The 5773-nt window shown below is 39.4% G+C and overlaps 1 pseudogene; it reads left to right on the plus strand.

The window, feature by feature from the left end:
• Positions 1 to 4482: 4482 nt before the first annotated feature.
• On the plus strand, positions 4483 to 5367 carry LOC140500427 (checkpoint protein HUS1 pseudogene; annotated as a pseudogene).
• The last annotated feature ends 406 nt before the right edge of the window (positions 5368 to 5773 follow it).

Raw genomic sequence — 5773 nt, forward strand, 5'->3', positions numbered from 1 at the left:
GTTTAACTCAACAATTATATGTCTTCTAAGGAGAAGAATGTTTTGGACACTGAATCTACAAAGATGGGGAAAAATATAGCCCCTACTCTGAAGAATTCTTTTGAAAAACAAACATTTATTTATTATTTTTCCTTAGAGTGAGGTCTACCAGCGTATTATTGTATTTGATCAAGGATGATCCAATGAATATCTCAACATTTACATGAAACAGGGTAGCTGAACTGGATTTGTGTATTGTCATGGCAATATAATGGGTCATAGATCCAGAGAACTCTAAGACACCTTAAGAGGCCATCTAGTCTAAATCCCTTCTTTACAGACGACAAAATTGAGGCCCAGAGAGGTACAGGTCTGACCTGTGTGTGTGTGTGTGTGTGTGTGTGTGTGTGTGTGCGTGTGTGTGTGTGTGTGATCAAAATATATAGATGTGGCTCATCGGTGGCATGGATGGATATAAATTAAAGTTTGGCCCAACTGTCAGACAGTAGGAGGCAGGATGTATCTGAGGAGTCTGGTAGGAGAGGAGTTAAGTGTGGTAGGGTCCAGGACTGCCAAGGTTAGGGATCTTTGCTTTCATCTCCAAGAAGGAAATAATGGTATCAGACTAGATATAGCTATTTGCTACCTCTTAAATGTCTCTGGTCCAGTGATGTGATATGTTCAGAACAAAAACAACTAATATTATTACTCTTAAGTTAGGCAGGCTGTCCTTAACTTCAGCTCTCCTGACTAGCCCCCTCCCATCAAATGTTGGTGACACAAAAGACACACGTTTAAAGTAACAAGCAAATCCAAACCAAATTTAAAGTAACAAGTCATCCAAGCAAAATAACAAACAGAACTCTGAAAAGTTCTACAGGTTAGACTCCACAAAGGACCTATTATTTTAAAAAAATCATTATTATTTATTTCATTGAATATTTCTCAGTAGCCTGGAAAAATTTTTAACAATAATTTTTTTTTATTTATTTAACTTTTCACAATCATTTTAACAAAATTTTGGGTTCCAAATTTTCTCCCCTTTTGTCCCCTCCCCCCACACCAAAACACCGAGCATTCTAATTACCCCTATCACCAATCTGCTCTCTCTTCTATCATCCTTCTCTGCCCTTGTCTCCATCTTCTCTTTTGTCTTGTAGGGCCAAATAACTTTCTATACCCCTTTACCTGTATTTCTTATTTCCTAGTGGCAAGAACAGTACTTGACAGTTGTTCCTAAAACTTTGAGTTCCAACTTCTTTTCCTCCCTCCCTCCCCACCCCTTCCCTTTGGAAGGCAAGCAATTCAATATAGGCCAAATCTGTGTAGTTTTGCAAATGACTTCCATAATGGTCGTGTTGTATAAGACTAACTATATTTACCTCCCTCCTATCCTGCCCCCCATTACTTCTGTTCTCTCTTTTGATGCTGTCCCTCCTCATGAGTGTTGACCTCAAATTGCTCCCTCCTCCCCTTGCCCTCCCTTCCATCATCCCCCCCACCCTGCTTATCCCCTTATCCCCCACTTTCCTGTATTGTAAGATAAGTTTTCATACCAAAATGAGTGTGAATTTTATTCCTTCCTTTAGTGGAATGTGATGAGAGTAAACTTCATGTTTTCCCCTCACCTCCCCTCTTTTTCCCTCCACTAAGTCTTTTGCTTGCCTCTTTTATGAGACATAATTTGCCCCATTCCATTTCTCCCTTTCTCCTCCCAATATATTTCTCTCTCACTGCTTGATTTCATTTTTTTAAGATATGATCCCATCCTCTTCAATTCACTCTGTGCTCTCTGTCTCTGTGTGTGTGTGTAATCCCACCCACTACCCAGATACTAAAAAGTTTCAAGAGTTACAAATATTGCCTTTCCATGTAGGAATGTAAACAGTTCAACTTTTATAAGTCCCTTATGATTTCTCTTTGCTGTTTACCTTTTCATGCTTCTCTTCATTCTTGTGTTTGAAAGTCAAATTTTCTTTTCAGCTCTGGTCTTTTCATCAAGAATGCTTGAAAGTCCTCTATTTCATTGAAAGACCAATTTTTCCCCTGAAGCATTATACTCAGTTTTGCTGGGTAGGTGATTCTTGGTTTTAGTCCTAGTTCCTTTGACTTTTGGAATATCATATTCCATGCCCTTCGATCCCTTAATGTGGAAGCTGCTAGATCTTGTGTTATCCTGATTGTATTTCCACAATACTTGAATTGTTTCTTTCTAGCTGCTTGCAATATTTTCTCCTTGACCTGGGAACTCTGGAATTTGGCCACAATGTTCCTAGGAGTTTCTCTTTTTGGATCTCTTTCAGGCGGTGATCTGTGGATTCCTTGAAGACTTATTTTGCCCTCTGGTTCTAGAATCTCAGGGCAGTTTTCCTTGATAATTTCATGAAAGATGATGTCCAGGCTCTTTTTTTGATCATGGCTTTCAGGCAGTCCCATAATTTTTAAATTGTCTGTCCTGGATCTATTTTCCAGGTCAGTTGTTTTTCCAATGAGATATTTCACATTATCTTCCATTTTTCATTCTTTTGGTTTTGTTTTGTGATTTCTTGGTTTCTCATAAAGTCATTAGCCTCCATCTGTTCCATTCTAATTTTGAAAGAACTATTTTCTTCAGTGAGCTTTTGAATCTCCTTTTCCATTTGGCTAATTCTGCTTTTGAAAGCATTCTTCTCCTCATTGGCTTTTTGAACCTCTTTTGCCAATTGAGTTACCCTATTTTTCAGGGTGTTATTTTCTTCAGCATTTTTTTGGGTCTCCTTTAGCAGGCTGTTTACTTGCTTTTTCATACTTCGCTTGCATGTCTCTCATTGCTCTTCCCAGTTTTTCCTCTGCCTCTCTAACTGGATTTTCAAAATCCTTTTTGAGCTCTTCCATGGCCTGAGCCCATTGAGTGGGCTGGGATACAGAAGCCTTGACTTCTGTGTCTTTGTCTGATGGTAAGCATTGTTCTTCCTCATCAGACAGGAAGGGAGGAAATACCTGTTCCCCAAGAAAGTAACCTTCTATAGTCTTATGTTTTTTCCCTTTTCTGGGCATTTTCCCAGCCAGTGACTTACCTTCTGAATATTCTCTTCACACCCACTTCGCCTCCAGATCCACCCAGCCAGCACTTGGGGTCTGAGATTCAAATGCTGCTTCCTAGCCTCAGGGCTTTTGGCGGGGGCAGGGCTTCTATTCAGTGTGAGATTAAGTTCACGTGCTCAGGTGGGGGCAGAGCTGCCTCACAGGCTCAGTTCCCTCAGGGGGTTTATGCAGAGACCTTCAACAATGGATCTGGGGTCCTGCCTGCTTGTGGAGCCCTGGTCTGCTCCTGTCTCTCTGCTGCCTCTTGAGGGGGCTTGAGTTATGGGGGCACCCCATTCCCTTCTCGGCAAGCAGAGAAGACCCTCTCACCGACCCCTGTCACCTGTGGGTGGAGGGACCCGTGCGGCCGCTGGGGATTCCGTCCCTAAAGCCTGCTCGGATCCTCTCCTCTCGGCTCCGTACAGCCAATGCAAGGCTGGGCTGGGCTCCGCATCCGCAGTGCGAAGGACCTTTTGCGAGAGGTTTGCAGGCTCTCTGGAACAGAAATCTCCTCCACTCCATTGTTCTGTGGCTTCTGCTTCTCCAGAATTTGTTGGTAGTTCTTTTTTACAGATATTTTATGGGCTGTGGGTTCGGAGCTAGCATATGTGTGTGTTTCTACTCCGCCATCTTGGCTCCGCCCAACAATAATTTTTTAAAAATTGAGTTCCAGATTCACTCTCTCCTACCCCTCTCCCCTCCTTGAGAATTCAAACAATTTGATTTTGATTATGCATGTGAGAACATACAAAACATATTTCTATTTTAGCCATGTTGCAAAAGAATATGCAAACAAAATAAAACAATAAAAATTAAGAAAGCTTTTTAAAAGTATTCTTCAACCTACTTTCAGAGCTCAGTGGTTCTTTCTCTGGAGGTGGATGGTGTTTTTCATCATGAGTCATTTGGAATTGTCTTGGATTATTGTTTTGATCAGAGTAGCTGAGTCTTTCACAGTTGATCATCCTTACAATACTGTTGTTATAGTTTACCATGTTGGTTCTGCTCACTTCACTTTGAATTAGTTCATTATAAGTCTTTCCAAGATTTTCTGAAACCATTCTGCTGATCACTTCTTATCTTCCATTATACATCACAGCTCATTTCATTATTTCCCAATTGTTGGGCATTCCCTCAATTTCTAATTCTTTGCCACCACAAAAAGAGCTGCTATAAATATTTTTGTATAAATAGGTTCTTTTCTCTTTTCTTTGATCTCTTTGGAATACAGGGATATAGTAGTGCTATTGCTCGGTCAAAGGATACGTACCATTTTGTAGCCCTTTGGTCAGAGTCCCAAATTGCTTTGCAAAATGGTTGGACTGGTTCATAATTTCAATAGTCATTAATGTCCTAATTTTTCCGCAACCTCTCCTGAATTTGTTACTTTCATTTTCTGTCACGTTAGCCAATCTTACAGGTATGATGTGATGTCTCAGAGTTGTTTTAATTTGCATTTCTTTAATCAGTAGTGTTTTAGAGCATTTTTTTCATGTGATTATTGATATGTGCTTGCATCACTTCCTCTATATCAGCAACACCATGTTGAATCAGACAGGAATACTGAGCCTTAGTCCCAACAAGCTCTGCTTCATCCTGACCAACAAGGTGGCCAATGATGGAAGTGGCATGGAATGCCAGGCTGGGCCAGGGCCACTTCTTTGATAAATTTCAAGTGGAAGGGGATGTAGCAAATTGCAATGAAATTTATTTGGGGCTGATGGTAGAAAACTTATCTAGAACCTTGAAAACAGCCCAGAATGGCAAAAAAGTGAGGATAAAACTGACCAATAAACACTGATCCTGCTGGACAGATGACATTTTAGTCACATTGTTGCATGTGATATTACCATAGGAGATATTCCCAGAAAAATTATGGACTGATTTCTGAAAGCCCACTGTACCAGACTTTGATGCTAGCATATATTTACCAGTATTAAAGACTATGAAGAGTAGAGCAGAAAAAATGAAAAATATTAGAAGTCATGTTGTTGTTGAAGCAAGTCTAAAAGGAAAGATGAACTTGAAAATAGAAACTGATTTAGTATGCATTACAACACATTTCAAAGATTTTGGAAATCCTCCATGGGCCTTTGAAGATGCTTCTCAAGAGAGATTTAGAGAACATGACTGAGGCAGGGATAGATAGTAAGAAGTTTCTACAGTTTCTTGCAGGACGGCAAGGAAACCCAACAAAATCATTCTGTAATATTGTGCAGAACTGAATTATTCATCATATTTGCTACATAGGGACGTTTGTCTTCAGTATTTCATTACTGCATTGCCATAAGATTTCAGCTGTTCAAGAGTCTTTCAAAATTGAAAAAAAAAGTACGAGTTAGCATATTGTGAGTCTTTGGGCTACATCCCCACTATGGTATATATCATGTAAAAGCAATCTGTCTTTTTAAAAATAGTATGTTCAAAGAATGTGCATTAGTGAAACATAATTGGATGAGTTATGTTTTTGTTTTCTTGTGGTTTCTATATTTTACCTTTAAGAAACTGAAAAGGAAAATTAGAATTTTAAGTACTGAATTTAAATGTTTTCTGATAGATAATAAATGAAAACTGAAGCAAACATCATATATAGCTGTACATAGAAAAACTGGTTTCTTCAGCTAGGCAGTGAGGTCACACAGTATATAAGAATACCATATCTGAAGACAGGAAAATTTATCTTCCTGAGTTCAATTCCAGCCTCAGATGCTTATTAGTTTGTGACTCCAGG

Source organism: Notamacropus eugenii, chromosome 4 (genome assembly GCF_028372415.1).
Source record: "Notamacropus eugenii isolate mMacEug1 chromosome 4, mMacEug1.pri_v2, whole genome shotgun sequence".
In the NCBI taxonomy this organism is placed as follows: domain Eukaryota; kingdom Metazoa; phylum Chordata; class Mammalia; order Diprotodontia; family Macropodidae; genus Notamacropus; species Notamacropus eugenii.